Source organism: Vigna unguiculata, chromosome 2 (assembly GCF_004118075.2).
Source record: "Vigna unguiculata cultivar IT97K-499-35 chromosome 2, ASM411807v1, whole genome shotgun sequence".
In the NCBI taxonomy this organism is placed as follows: Eukaryota; Viridiplantae; Streptophyta; class Magnoliopsida; order Fabales; family Fabaceae; genus Vigna; species Vigna unguiculata.
This window is the reverse complement of record NC_040280.1, coordinates 4,056,210-4,073,150: the sequence shown is the minus strand read 5'-3', so window position 1 is coordinate 4,073,150 and position 16,941 is coordinate 4,056,210. Positions and strand designations below refer to the sequence as shown.

Below are 16,941 nucleotides of genomic sequence, written 5' to 3'. Positions count from 1 at the left end.
ATTTGTCCCTAGAGCTATTGTGTTCCGCTGTTGGAGTCGAACTCTTCTTCTAGCCCTTTCCAGGTAAGGGGAAGTTAGGGTTTACTGTTTTATTGCGTTTTTCCCACCTACTTGGGTTTTGTCTCGTGAGTTTGATGTTTGGTTGCCATTATAATTGTCCGGGAGCTGTTAAAAATATGGTTTGGTTCGATTTGGATGCATGTGCCTGCGCAAACAGTGGAGGGTTCTAGTTTTTTCGCCCAAGCGAGTGTGTCTCGCCTAGGCGAGATTAGCAACAACTCGCCTAGGCTACTTGCGCGAGCTGTCGCTCAGGCGACGAGCTCTTGCTTTGAGCGAGAGCCCATCTCGCTTAGGCGAGGAGGTCTCGCCTAAGCGAGAGGGCGCGACAGCGCCACTATTTCTGATTCGAGCCCTTGCCTAGGCGAAGCAAGCTCGCCTGAGCGAGGCCCTTATGCTTGAGCGAGGGGCTGAGTTGCTCTTTGGTTTCTTTGTTTTTGGATATTGATCATATGTTTAGACTGATTATGCCTTTTAAAGTATGAATTGAGTGACTTTGTATGAATAAGATGAATTATGATTTGTGGCTTATGAGTTTAACTTGATTTGGGTATGACGTACGTATGAGATGATTCATGGACTAAAAATGATGAACTTTGGTATGGTTTTGGAATGGGAAATGATTGAAGGTTGGATATAAAGGTTGGCATGAGATGTATATGCATGATAAATATTACTCGGTTAGTTGAATATGATTTATGTGTGGTTAGGCGTAATTCCTTGAAATCTCTAGGTGAGATTTCAGGGTGGTGCCTCAGTTGGTCGGGACGTAATTCCATGACTCCTGTTAGTGGGAGTCATGGTGGTGCCCCATCTATATAATTTAGTAAGGATTCAAGGTAAGGTTGCATCCTAACACTCTAAGGAGTCAGTTAGTCTCATATAGAGCGGACTGACTCTTGTGGTGAGAGTAGCAGGAGGCCTGAAACTCATTAAGGGCTAACCTTGTGTGTGGGGGATTGAGACACTACAACACATAGCTCGGGGGTGAGCAAGGAAATCCACCACAAGTGCAAGCATCCACTGAATCCGACTAAATTATATGTATCCGGATGAGTCGAGTCTGAGTCTTAGTGTATTGCTTGAAAAGTCATAACATGTTTGGGTGACTTATATTTCATGGATTGTGAATTAGCATGTAACTGGGTGTCAAACTGTTTTTCTACTCTAGCTTACCCTTTTGTTTGTGTGTGTTCTGTTGTGTGGTTTTCTCTTCTTGTGATGATCATCAACTCGTTGATGTGAGCAGATGCGAGGAACACCCGTGGTCAATAGGGAGGTAATGGTTCCGCTGCATAACTTGTTGGGGTGGATTCTGTTAGTTGGGCCCTTCTCTAGAGCTATGGCCCATGTGATTCTGCCCCTTGGGATTTATTTCCAAACACTGTTGTTTTATCATTGTACTTGTTATTGGCATCGTGGTGTGCCATTTTCCCATTCGAATTTCCTTTGGATAATTGTAAGGAGTAAGGCTTAAACTCCTCGACTGTGTTTCTATATTATTCTGTGTGACGCTTCCTTTAATTATGATTATAAATTAAATGGGGTGTTACAAATAGCAATCTTAACATATTTAATTTGTAATCGCTCTCTTAAGACAAAAATGTTAATTTTTTAAATTTTATTTAAACATTATTAATAATTAAAGCAACTACATATGTATTTTATATTTAATAATTATCGTTTTTATTAAGGAAAAAAATTAATTTTAATATATAATTAACATTAAGAAAAATATTTTACTTTTTATTTTTTCTTCTTTATAAATTTAAAATATTGGCATTAGTTAAACTTCCAAATTGATACATATAACAAATATTAAATATCAAACTGTACTTAATTATATTCATTACTAATGAATTAAATTTTAAGTATTATTAACAGAATTAAAATCATTGTATTAATAATATTTTTTTATTATATTAAGAATAACATACGCCTACTATTATTATGTAGAATTTGTTATAAAATAAAACTAATAAGAGAGAGAAGAAGGAGAGGAAGAATAGAGAGTGAGAGGGTAGGGGGAGCAATTTCTGTTTGTATGTGTGTCTTATTACTGATAGAACGAGTCTTATTTATAGATACAACATAGTAACCCAGAAAAGATATAAATCAAATAGTTAATACAAAATATTACATAAAGAGTAATGAATCATATGAGTATCAATCATACCAATCATATGAGTAATTGTATCAAATCAATGGACGGCCATTAATTCATAACAGAATTAACTATTTAACTTAATAAAATATAATAAAATAGTATAGAAATACATACTCATTTTTCATAGGGATACCAAGATACATGTGATATCTACCAAAATTATTATTATCATTAACTTTATAATGTAAATTTGACTTCTTAACAAAATCGTTTCGTAGACAATCTTATTCATGTTATAGAAAGGAGAAGTAAAAATTGTTACCATATACCAATGTTTTAGGCCCATTTTTTTGTGATTTTTAGGGTTAGCTTTCTGTGTATATATAACATATCTCTTATAACATTTTATACCCACTCAATGATACACAATCCTCTTCTTCATATATTTCTTTGTGTTTTCTACATGGTATCAAGAGTCCAAACAAACACTCAACGATACACAATCCCCTTCTTCATATATTTCTTTGTGTTTTCTACATGGTATCAAGACTCCAAACAATCCATGATTGAGAAGGCATTCTTGTAGTAGTTCATTTTTCTTAAGCTCTAAGACTCTTCTTTTTTCAAATTTTATGATTGAGAAGAAATTCTTGTCGTAGTTCCTCTTTCCTAAGCTCTAAGCCTTAGGCCTCTTTCACAATTTTTCAAGATCGCAATTTTGTTTTCTGCTTTGAGGCAATTTTGGAGGTTCTGCATCATAATATTAGGTTTGTATGTGATTATATTTCAGTTGTTAAGGCAAAACCGATTGACACCAAAGCCGATGATTATGCTACTACTTTAGAGGTATTGGAAGTTGATAATTCTGGTCAATAATTTTGTCACACACTTGATTGGCGCTCAATTGACAAAATATCATACTACAAATGAGCAAATGAGGTATGATATCACTTATTATTAGCATAGGAAATTAGATTTGCTTCCCAACCATATGCCAACGTAGCCTTGCAATATCAAGGTACGTCATCACCAAATATATCATTTGACAAATGGATCATTGACTCAAATGTCACTAATCATATGTCACATCATTTGTCTTTTTTTTTTGTTTCGTTATCACCTAACTCATCCATGTCAATTGCAATTGCTAACGGTGATTCAGTTCCATTATCTAGTATTGGTTCCATTATCGCACATCTTTGTCTCTGTCAGATGTTTACTATATACTTGGTTTTGTTATGAATCTTTCTTTTGTTTGGAAAATATGTGATTCTGGATATAATGTGTGTTTCTCTCCATCTAAATGTTTTGTACATGACCACACATCTCAGAAGGTGATTGAGATAGACTATAGGGAAGATAAACTCTATGTCTTGAATCAGTTCAAGAAATCAATAGTTACAACATCTAATATGGATTTATCTTTGTTTCATTTGTTTTTTTCTTATTCACCTTTTTATTTGTTGCATTCTGGTTTGGGTCATGTTTCTACATTTCGTTTAAAATTTTTAGCGTATACGTCTTGGATACGCTAGAAAGTTTAGAAAGTTGATATTTCTTATTGTAGTGGTTGTAAACTGGAAAATTTTTCCACTTTACCTTTTAATAAAATTGTTTATTCTTCGCTTGCTCCTTTTAATGTTGTGCATTCTGATGTGTAACCTACTCTTGACCTCATTTAATGTTTAAATTTGGAAATTTAATTAATTTTTTGTGCTTAAAAGATTGATTTAATGAGGATTTGTAATAATTGGACTTATTGAGTTTGTGAGATAAAAATGAATTATAAAGTGATTTAGTTGCATAAAATATTCTTAGATATTTTAACGTTTGTTGATGTAGCTGAAGTAATTTGGTGTGAAATTAAATTGTTTCAAGTTGCAAAATAAAACCAAAATTAATAAATTTTGAAAAGAAATAAATCATGAGCTAAATGCACCTCTAAATTACATATACGTTCATTTTTTCATAATTGGGTCATACAATTAGCTTTCACTATTATACTCCCTAAATTACTAACTTTCACCCCTCCAATCACTTAAACTCAACCTGTGTATCCTCCACTCAATAAATTGTCCAATCAAAACCCACCATATCATCAGTCGTCACTCAAATATATGAACCAATCACATCATGGCATATCATCATCTTCGATCTCCCAACACAACCTGCAAATTTTGAACCCTAGCCACCATGCTACCTGCAACCATAATACCACGAGAAATCCAGTGCCTCCATCAGACCTCGCCGCCACCGACGACGCTGAAGACATAATCATGTACAGGACAGCCATCGCAATCAGCAAGAATGACGCCAACAACAACGCACCTGTGTTCGAACCCACACGTTAACCATTCAACACCTACTGCGCGCCTGAAGCAGCAGCCACCATGGAAGCAACACTTCATCCACAACACAGACATGTACCTGCGATGAAGTGTAGTTCAATGTTGGAATCCACTAGTGCCTGCATCTGGAGCAGAACAGAACGTGACCTTTCCACATGAAACCCTAAACGCAAATCACAACAACCATGATGGTAGCCCTCGCGAATCCTGAACAGCGCTACCAACATCTGCACCTTGACGTAAACCACATGCATTGTGAATCCATCACCATTCGCAGATCTGCACAAAATCAACCATCAAACGCGCAAGAAACACAACATCGAAGAACCAAAAACATAAAACGAGCAACCCACAAGCCCTTGCGAACCCAAACCACGTCGTCAACCGCGTCTTCAACCTATACCTTCAATCAGCAACGTCCACCCACCACGTGGAAACCTCGAGGGAGATATAGAAAGAGTTGCCACGTGGCAGATTCACATTGGATGATCAAAGTATAAAATTCTAAAGTCCGTCAAAGTTTGGTTCAGATTTCAAATTCTCGTCAAAGTTAATTAAAGGAAGAGAGGTTAAACCACAAACATTGATATTTTTGAATTTTTCAACAAATTTGTATTGTAACAAGGTCACAAGGATTGAATTGGAATTTTGAACAAGATTTAGTTATCGATAATTATTTAGGTATTTTTAGATAATTAATTAAATAATATCAACTAAGAATATCTTTTAGATATTTTCAAAATCAATAAAATTTGTTAATTATTTGAAAGATATTATATCAAAAAATAAAATATTTTAATAGGGAAAATAAAGTCTTAATCAAGGTTTATATAAAGAAATCCATAAGAGCATAAGAAAGACACTACTTAGCATCTCTCTAGTTTTTGTCGTTACCATCCGTCACATCATTCTTTCTTTCGATTCCCTTTTTCATATATTTCTTTTCATCTATCATGTATTCCACTTCATCCATGGAGGTCTAAGCTTCAAAGGTTGATTCTACTATAATTTCTTAACTGAGTTTTGAGGTTAGATGAATAAATTTTGTGTTCTTTTGATTCTTGTTGTGATTTATTTTCATCTATGTCTTTTGATTCTTAATCTAGTAAAAGCAATGATTTTTACATTGTAGTAAGTTAGTACACTATTAAATCTATATAACATAACAATCATATGAGTCTAAGAATTTTTACTATAATCAAATATTGAAAATTAATTATGTGTTCGTTAGGAGACGACTTAGGGTTAGCTTAACCCTATCTAGTTTGTTCATTACTATCTTGCCAATATTGAAGTTGCTATAATTAAGTAGTGGTAATTTGATCACGTCAACGACAATGTTACCAATCCATCAAAGAAGGTTCTAGATATTATGTCTATTTCATTGATGATTTTACTCGTTTCACTTAGATCTATCTTATGAAACGTTGGTATGATTATCTCACAATTTTCAAAAATTTAGTGCTCTTATAAAGACCTAACACTTTGTTACCATTAAAACCTTTCGTTGTGACTTGGAGGGTGAATACACTTCTAATGATTTTACCACTTTACTTGCCTCTATTAGAATTATACATCAGACTTCTAACACTAAACAAAATGACGTTGCTAAAAGAAAACATTGTGATCTTGTTGAGACTGCAAGATCATTCTTGTTATCTGTCGATGTTCCAAGTGTCTTCTAAGGAAAGCTATTCTTACTGCAACTCATGTTGTGAATCAGATCCTGACTTCACATAATTTTTGTTTGTCTTCTTTTGAAAAATTGAATGGTCTTGCACTTGATTACTTTGATTTGTGTGTTTTTGGATGCACCTGTTTTGTTATAAAACCATATGTTGAGTGTACTAAATTATCAGTTAAGTTTGCTTTGTGTGTCTTTTTGGGATATGGTCTTGCTCCAAAGAGATATCATTGCTTTGATCTAGTTAGTCAAAAATTGTATGTCTCACGTCATGTTGTATTTTTAGAACATAGTACATTCTTTTCTATTTCAGATAGCTCACGTTATTTGAATAAATTTGATGTCATTAAAATTGATCCTTTTTATATTGATGACACTACACCTACTTATGCACCAACTTTAGAACCTGTCTTAACACCAATTACAGACACAACACCAGAGGTTGTACTTGTTGATTCCCTTACTACGCCTACTCAATCATCTCTTGAGGTTGTAGTTCCTCTGCCACTTGTTCGACCTAGTCATAATCGTAAGTCTACTCAACTACCAAATTTTGTTTATTCCTCTTAATTTGGTTCATTTGCTGCTTTTATTGTCTTTATTCATCGTCTTCATGAGTCTTCACCTTATAGAGAGGTTGTTTGTGATCAACTTTGACATAATGTTGTGGTTGAGGAACTTACTGCTCTACACCAGACTCATACATGGGACCTAGTTCCATTGCCACTAGGAAAATGTCCTATAGGATCTCGTTGGGTATACCGAATCAAGACAAAATCAAATGGTTCAATTGAAAGGTATAAAGCTAGACTTGTTGCTAAAGGATATACCCAAGAGTATGGCATGAATTATGAGAAAACATTTGCTCATGTGGCAAAGATGACTATTATACCTTGATTGTCACTTCTATTTTTCGATGGTAGATTTTTCAAATGGATGTGAATAATGCCTTTTGGAAGGGGATCTACATGAGGAAGTCTACATCATTCCACCACCAGGTGTCTCTCATAAATCTAGTGAAGTTTGCAAACTTCAAAAAACACTTTATGGTCTTAATCAAGTACCCCGTGCTTGGTTTCAAAAGTTTTCTACAATAATTGTCTCTCTTGGTTTTGTTACTAGTAATCATGATTCTACATTATTTGTCAGGGAAACCAATGCATGATGTATTTTTCTATCCTTATATGTTGATGATATGATTATTACTGGTGATGATTTTAATGGAATTGCATATTTAAAAACTACAATATCAAATCGTTTTGCTATGAACGATTTAGGTGTATTGTGTTACATTTTGGGTATTGAGGTTGTTTCTTCTCCTAAAGGTTATTTTCTGTCTCAATCCAAGTATATTATTAACCTATTTGAGCATGCTCGGCTTACTAACAACAAGATTGTTGATACTCCTCTTGAGACAAGTGTACGATATTCCCCATCTAATGGTGTTCCCTTGACTAATTCTACATTATATCAAACTATTGTTGGGAGTATGGTTTATCTCATTGTGACTTGTCTAAACATTGCACATGTTGTTTATGTTGTTAGTCAGTTTGTTTCAGCTCCCACAATAGTTTATTAGGGTTTTATTCTTCGTATTCTTAGGTATGTTCAGAGCACTCTATTTTAGTCTCTTTTGCTTTCTTCTACATCATCTTTAGACTTGCGTGCCTATAGTGATGCAGATTGTAATCGAAAATCCACTATTGGGGGGGTGTATTTTCTCTTGGTGATTCACTTATATCATGAAAGAGTAAGAAACAAGATGTTACGTCTTGATCGTCCATAGAAGCTAAGTATCGCGCCATGGCGTTGACTACCTATGAGGTTATTTGGTTGCGTTAGTTACATGCAAATATGGGTGTCTATTTGAAAGATCATACACCTCTACATTCTGACAATAACAATGTTATTCATATTGCTCGCAACTCTATTTTTCATGAACCAACCAATAATATCGAAACAGATTGTCATTTTATTCGTCATCATCTTCAACGTCATACTATATCTTTACCATTTGTTCCTCCGGCTCTATAGATTGCAAATATATTTACCAAATCACACTCCATTTTACGCTTTTGATTTGTATTTGACAAAGTTTCAATGCATTTAGTCATATCACTGTGAGTTTAAGGGAATGTTAGCATAGACCTATGTTTTCACTCCATTTACTTGTGACTCTTAAGGTTAGTTTTGTATGTATATATAACACGACTCCTGTAACATTTTATACACACATAATAATACACTATCCCTTTCTTTATATATTTCTTTGATATCTAAAAAAACACATGTCAAATAATAGTAATAAATTTATATACAAATAAAGAAAATAGAACAGTTCTAGACTTTATCATAAGAATATCGCAAATAATATGAATTGATAATTTAGTAACTTATAAATTATATTGTTTAAATTGAACCACATTTTCTAACATTGTGTGAAAATGTTGAAAAAAAAATCACTTTCTAGATCTCCTTGTTCATGTGATTTTCTAGTAGACATAAATGTAATAAAACCATATTATTAGGTATAATAACATACTACAGAAATGTGACTTCGTATCAAGCAATGAAATTTTATTAAATATTGCTTAATGTTAAATAAATAAAAAAAAGGTCGATGTTGAACTCGAAGTTTATTATTCACTTTTTCTATCTCCTTATTAGCGTGATTTTATAGCAAACAATTTTTGTACTTTATATTGTATAAATATAAAAGCTGACTATAATAACATTCATAGATATGTATGGGAAAATGTCATTATTTCACCTAAATGACATCAAGAGTCATTGACATATGGGGAGCCATGTGCAAATAAGTAGGGAGGTGCATTGAGGTTTTTGTACAAATACTAGACAATCATGTAAATATGAGACAACAACTTCAATATACCTAATGTCAACCACAAAAATAACATTGCAATCCTCATGAAGAACATAAAGCTTCATTGGACCCAATCTTAACGAAAAAAAATATAACAGTAGAAGTCATACACATGTGGGGAACTATGTGCAAATAAGTAGGGAGTTACGTTGAGTTTTTTGTACAAATACTGGACAATTATGTATTTATGAAACAACATGTTCAATGTTCCTAATATGGACCACAAAAATAACATTGCAGTCTACATGAAAAACAAAAAAGTCTGTTGGACCCCGTCTTAACAAAAGAAATATGACAGAGGGAATCATAAACATGTGGGGAACCATGTGCAAAGAAGTGGAGAGTTGCGTTGAGATTTTAATACAAATACTAGACAATTATGTAAGTATGAGACAACATGTTCAATGTATATAATATGAACCAAAAAAGTGACATTGCAGTCTTCATGAAGAAAAAAAGAGTTTGTTGAATCCAATCTTAATGGAAAAAAAAAATATGACAGCGGGAGTCACAAATGTGGGGAGCCATGTGCAAAAAAGGGGTGTTGCATTGAAGATTTTGTACAAATACTGGACAATTATGTAATTATGAGACAATATGTTCAATGTAGTTAATATGGATAAAAAAAATGACATTGTAGTCCATGAAGAACAAAAAAAACTGTTGGATGCAATCTTAACAAAATAAAAAGACAGTAAGAGTCACACATATTACGGGTTTAAACAGAACATAAAATAAGAAAATAAAAACGCATTAATTATAAATCCATTTCCCAAAAACGCGGGAAATTTCAAATAATTTACTTCATAATAAAGATAACTCTGAGTTCAAATCTTCTCAAAATTCAATGAAATACCAAAACAATCTCATAATAGATTACATCTTTAATCCAAAACCATAAATGATAAAACTCTATAAAAACTATTCCCATGAGTTTTCCCGCTCCGCTGCTAAGCCTCACCAGATCCACCTGCAACATCATCTGCTCCCGTGTACCGCATACACGATCATCGCCAAACACAAACAGATAGGGTGAGCTAACAAAATAAACACACACACACACACACACACATATATATATATATATATATATATATATATATATATATATATATATATATATATATATATATATATATATACATATATGACACAAATATACCAATCACACAATCACACCAAATGAATTACATCCTTTGATATCACATCACATGGCCACCACCATGTTATTTGTGTTCTGCATCTTCTAGTGGGTACCTCAAGGTGTCTTGTTGCCATACCTATCGGTCACAACCGATAGAGCACGTGCGGGTAACCATGCTACGGATCATACACCGTAACGCCAGGTGGAGTTCCCACATACGAACAAAATTCGTAACGTCCCAAGACTACCAAACTCGTCAGTCAACTACTGAGGAGGGCAATCTATCTAGACCCATCTGTACTGGCCACAACTAGCACACTCACACCGACAACACTCGCCACCCCGAGCTCAACTCAAGGGTTCCTCGTGTTCATCCGCCATCCCGAGCTCAACTCGAGGGATGCCATTCCGAGCTCAACTCGAGGAATGCCACGTGCTTAACCCCTACCCAACTTAAGGGATACGTTCCGAGTTCAACTCAAGGAACACCAGCAAGCTGACCTTTAAGATATCCTAGAAGCCTTGTAGATCACGCACATCATAGCAAGCATAACACCAATCTGCTACAGCAAAATCGCCTGGCGGGGGACACATACCGCTAGGCACTACAACTTCCAGATTGCCTGGCGGGGGACACGTACCGTCAGTCGCTACACCAGTACTTGCACATTACTGATTTTAGTTCAGGTTCAAGCACACTTCACACAGGTTGCTCTCATTTGCTCTCATTCTAGAGTACCCCTAATGAAAAGCATTGCCATCTATAATGTTCTGGGCCTTATAGCATCTCACATGTGCATTCATCCCCTAGTCATATAGACCATCCCAAGCATGCTCAAACAAAATATAAGCAGCAACACTCTAACAATTTTAAGCACATGATCTTATGCACCGATGCAATTTAATATTGACACCCATGCCTTCACTAAACCAATTCTCCACATGTGACTAACCCAAAGGAACATTCAAATTGATAGAGACTTACCACATAACCCAATTATGCTTCATTAGAAGTTACTTGAACTAATCAAGGGCGTATTCATGTATTTTACAAACTCCAAAATCAGCAATATTAAGTAATGTATATCTCTAGCTACTGACATCCAAATCCAATCTCCACCGTTCAAAGTGAGAACCACATGTTATGGACCACCTGTCAAAATTTCACCTAAATCAGACGGTTAACGAACCGAAAAATGCATTTTTACAAAAACTGCGCGAACCAGAAAAATTGGTGGCGCCTAGTGCCCAGAATCAGAAGACTGGCGCCCGACGGGACTAAACCACCGCCTGGTGGGACTAAACCACCGCCCAGCGGTTACTGTTGCGTGAAAAGTATGAAAAACAACATTTTTCGTGAATCAAAACACCACGCACCTCTGATGTGGCGCCTGGCAGCCAATTGGGTGTCGCCAAGCGGTTGCTACAGTTCCAAGAACCCAGAAATTTCCTCAACACCTACGAACCTTATTCCAACCCCTACAATTCTGATTCCACTCGATTTACGATCCAATAGGCTGCCTTCACATGTTTATATTCATTATTCCTTCATAAGACTCCTCCGTATATGAAATTCCACTAACCTTACCACTTAATCTAGTGCGACTACGAAATCCCCAATTCATCAACCCACCAATTGATATTCATGCAATTTTCACCCAATCGAACCTTCAATTTTATATACTTCAGCGAATTCGAGCTTCCAATCATTTCCAAACAGTTGGCACTATCTTTTCCCCCGAATAGAATCAACCCAAAAACCCCAAAACACTAAAATCGAGCCAAATTGACTCGCATCGCCTGGCGGGTGTTCATCACCGCCAGACGGTTCATCAAAAACCCAGAAAATTGGGTGTGCAATCACGTGTCGCCTGGCGGCGCAAGCCTTGCCGCCAGGCGGTTCCATCTCTGGAACCCCAAAATAACCCAGAAAAGGATGAGTCGCCTGGTGGTGGTTCATCACCCGCCAGGCAGTTTCTGGAAAATTCCAGAAACATGAAAATTACATGATATGGCAGGTTATATACATCCAATTTTTCATACATTTCATACCATTTAACAACACAAAATAAAAGTACGGTTGCAGCTCCTCTAACTTGGTCTCATTTGCTTAATTTGAATGTGAGATTCTTCTTCTTGGCCAAAAAATGTCTTCCATTAGTGCTCCCACATTCCAGTTCCAAACAGACTCTTAATTCTCTCAACACACTCTCAAATTCGCTCTCCTCTCACTATGTAACAATGGCAACCTTGCAAACCTTTCTTCTAACCTAAAATTGGCTTTTTAAGGGTGCCTTAATGCTAGGTTAATTACCAAAACGCAAATTTGGTTTAATGATGCTTGTAAATACCATTCAAGGACCATTATGGCTAATTCTCCAGCCTCTCTTGGCTGCCATTCAGTTAGGATTTTTTCTTGCCCTTTCACCTTCATGCCAAAGGAATTTTTGCAAAAAAGAAAGTTTAGTTTAAGTTCACCAAGGTTCAAACTCATCCCATGCCAATGTCAAATCAATGCATAACCATTTAACCAATTCATGTTTCATGATGATTAATATAATTCTATGATTATATTATCACTTAACATGATTAAGCATATTACTAAAAATACTAATAATTAAATAACACACAATTGGCATACTTAGGACTCAAACTCAAGTCCTCTCACACAATCAAAGTACTCTCAACTACTTGAGCTAGTATTTTTCCACATCACATCAATCACTATTAAATGCCATAAAAGCTTCCACGACCTGCATTTATTAATTAATTAATTATTTAATTAATTAAATTTCATGGGTCTTACAACACACATGTGGAGAATCATGTGCAAATAAGTGAGGCGTTATGTTAAATTTTTTGTACAAATACTGGACAATTCTATATTTACGAGACAACATGGGCCACAAAAATGACATTGCAGTCTTCATGAAGAACAAAAAAGTTTATTGGATCTAGTCTTAATGGGAAAAAAATGACAGCAAGAGTCACACACATGTGGGGAACCATGTGCAAATAAGTGGGGAGTTACGTTAAGATTTTTGTACAAATACTGGACAATTCTATATTTACGAGACAACATGGGCCACAAAAATGACATTGCAGTCTTCATGAAGAACAAAAAAGTTTATTGGATCTAGTCTTAATGGGAAAAAAATGACAACAAGAGTCACACACATGTGGGGAACCATGTGCAAATAAGTGGGGAGTTACGTTAAGATTTTTGTACAAATACTGGACAATTCTGTATTTATGAGACAACATGTTCAATGTATCTAAGATTGGTTATAAAAATCACATTTTAATCCTTATGAAAAACAAAATAATTTGTTCGACTCAGTCTTAACAATCATGTTATATGTACAAGTTAAAAATGTATACATTGAACATATTGTCTCATAATTACATAATTGTCCAGTATTTCTACAAAATCTTCAATGCAACTCCCCACTTTTTTGCACATAGCTCCCCACATTTGTGACTCCCGTTGTCATATTTTTTTTTCCATTCAGATTGGATTCAACAAACTCTTTTTTTCTTCATGAAGACTGCAATGTCACTTTTTTGGTTCATATTATATACATTGAACATGTTGTCTCATACTTACATAATTGTCTAGTATTTGTATTAAAATCCCAACGCAACTCTCCACTTCTTTGCACATGGTTCCTCACATGTTTATGATTCCCTCTGTCATATTTCTTTTGTTAAGACGGGGTCCAACAGACTTTTTTGTTTTTCATGTAGACTGCAATGTTATTTTTGTGGTCCATATTAGGAACATTGAACATGTTGTTTCATAAATACATAATTGTCCAGTATTTGTACAAAAAACTCAACGTAACTCCCTACTTATTTGCACATAGTTCCCCACATGTGTATGACTTCTACTGTTATATTTTTTTCGTTAAGATTGGGTCCAATGAAGCTTTATGTTCTTCATGAGGATTGCAATGTTATTTTTGTGGTTGACATTAGGTATATTGAAGTTGTTGTCTCATATTTACATGATTGTCTAGTATTTGTACAAAAACCTCAATGCACCTCCCTACTTATTTGCACATGGCTCCCCATATGTCAATGACTCTTGATGTCATATTTTTTTCATTAAGATTGGTTGTAACAGACTTTTAGTTCTTCATGAGGACTTCAATGTCATTTTATGGTTCACATTAGGTACATTGAACATGATGTCTCATACTTGCAGAACTGTCCAGTATTTGTACAAAAACTCCAACGCAACTCCCCACCTATTTGCACATAGATCCCCACAATGTGTGACTCCTGCTGTCATATTTTTTCCGTTAAGAGTGGTTTTAGTGTCGTCATCTTCAACTCAAAAAAAACCTAAATCCTAAATGATATCTACACCAACAACAACGATAGAATGGAAAAACCCTACAACTCACCCACAAAACAACCAACCACAAACATTTCAATCATGTATGGTATTTGAACGAAAATTAATCATTGACGATTGTGAGAATGAAACAAAGAACAAGTCAAAACGAACCACTACCTATCGTTGTTGAGAACCCAAACCTCAGACCCTACTTCTTTGTTCGATGACGTCGCGAGGCATTGCTTCTCTCTTCTCTCAAGTTGCAGTTCTCTCTGCCAAATGCGAAAACTATGGGTTCTCTTTGCTGAACCTCTTCCCCATCTTCTCCCACACGTGTTTCAGTTTAAAAAATAAATAAAACAAATTTTTAAATAAGAAAAATGATTGACACGTCACTATGTCAAAAGTAAGTTCAAAATATATGTCTAAATATCATTTCCGTTCTGATATTTGTTCATACTTTAATTCGCTAGATGAAGATGATTGTTTGTTTATGTATGAGAGATTGGGACACTCTTCTTTCTAGCTTACTTGATTATAACACTAGCTATGTTCTTCCTTAAAGCTTTTTAGTATCTATGAATCTTAAAACAATTTTGCATAATGGAGAGTCTCTCTCTCACTTTCTTCTTCTTTAAGAATGTTTTTATGTAGGCTTTATAACAGAGTCGTCATTGTGGGATAGTTGTTGCTTGTTGAGTAACTTCAACTCTTTTTATCATCTTTCCTTTTTGGTCATAATGATGAATACATTTAATGCACTTTATGCAAGGATAAATGTTCTTTCTTCATTTTTGTGAAAGTTTCAATAGTTAGATGTGTTCATATCGTTTTAAGGTAGTGTTCATTTCCTTAAATGAGCTTATGATGTTGTGTAATATGAATGAGACAATTATTCCAAAGTTGATAAAGTTTGCTTTAGTGAAAAAAAAAATGTTTTTAGCTCTTGTTTCAAGAGATATTATGATGTGTCTTATCTTTTGAACAACAATTTTTTTTTTTTGTTAGACAAAGATAGTAGATATTTCATGCAGTTATAGAGTAAATATATATACTTTTCCTGTGAAATAAGGTTAGCTCGCTTCTATAAATTTTATCCGTCATAGAGTTTTCTCGCTTCAGCATATGTAAATTAAGATTGTAGTGTTATATCATTTGTTAAACAGAACATTTATATCTTACATAATTTGTTGGTTCTTTAAATCATTATCTGTCAAACAAATATTCATCATGTTTGCTTTACAGTTTGTTATTATTAATACTTAATCATAATTATGAGACGTTGATTTTTTTTCTCTCTAATGATATGCTTTTAATTGATTGTTATGGTACATAATCCAAATATAATCTACTGTTGATATTGGTGTCCAAATTTAAAATTCAATTAACACAAACAAAAATCTCAAAAAAAATAATATAAAATGTGAAGTGCAATTTCTTGTGAATATGAATTTTAAATTTTATAGAATAAAAAAAACTAAAAAATATAAAAGATAAACTTTAACTTAATTTAGTATTATTAAAAAACGTTATGAATACAAATTATATAGTATAAATTTGTCTAACATAAAGTATAAGAGTTTGATTTGTCTTTTTATCGTGAATATTATTATTGAAATATTTTTATTAGAACGATAAATCACAGTACCCTTACTTCTTGCTAATAAAATAAAATAAAAATAAATGAGAAGAAAATAGTGGTTTAAAAGAATTGATAAGAGAAAAATGGATATATATATATATATATATATATATATATATATATATATATATATATATATATCTTGATTACCTTTGTCCCTAGATTGAAATTTTTTCATAGTAAGAAGTTTATTATTATCTTCAATTGAAAGTGAAAATGAATAGAAACAAAGGAAGTTGGACTTATAAGAGTAATAAACCCAATGAGACATTACCTGTAAAAGATTAGATTGAAAAGAATCCTTGATAGTAGTGATTTGATGAACTATCTATCATCTGGATTCAACAAGATAGATGATTTCCTAATCTCATCCAATTTTGAAAAGACAGTTGCAGCATGCAATTAATCAATTATCTCATCCACTATAGGATGGGAAAACAATCCTTGATAGTAGTGTCATTAAGAGTTTTACAATCGGTGCAAACCCACAAAGATACCAGCTACCAATTTCTGGATTTTCTCCTTCTGGCAAAGGGGATACCTGTAAGGTTTAACCTTAACAGCAACCTTCAACCAAATGGAATGGAATGATCATGGGTTCTAGGGAGTGGTATACTTGAAGGAGTACTTTAAAAAGGGTACAGGTTCGATAGGTAATTTAAAAAACTTGGCTAGCCATGGCTGCAAAAAATCATTTGAGCAACCCAAAATCATCCCTTAAGAGCATTCAACA

At 34.2% G+C, this 16,941-nt stretch overlaps 1 long non-coding RNA gene across 1 annotated transcript; it reads right to left on the bottom strand.

The window, feature by feature from the left end:
- Window positions 1–4,094: 4,094 nt before the first annotated feature.
- Window positions 4,095–5,128, bottom strand: LOC114174095. The gene is made up of 2 exons (XR_003602657.1): window positions 4,866–5,128; window positions 4,095–4,791 (listed from the first exon to the last, which is right to left on the bottom strand). It is a non-coding gene; the product is annotated as an uncharacterized LOC114174095 (long non-coding RNA).
- Window positions 5,129–16,941: the final 11,813 nt, after the last annotated feature.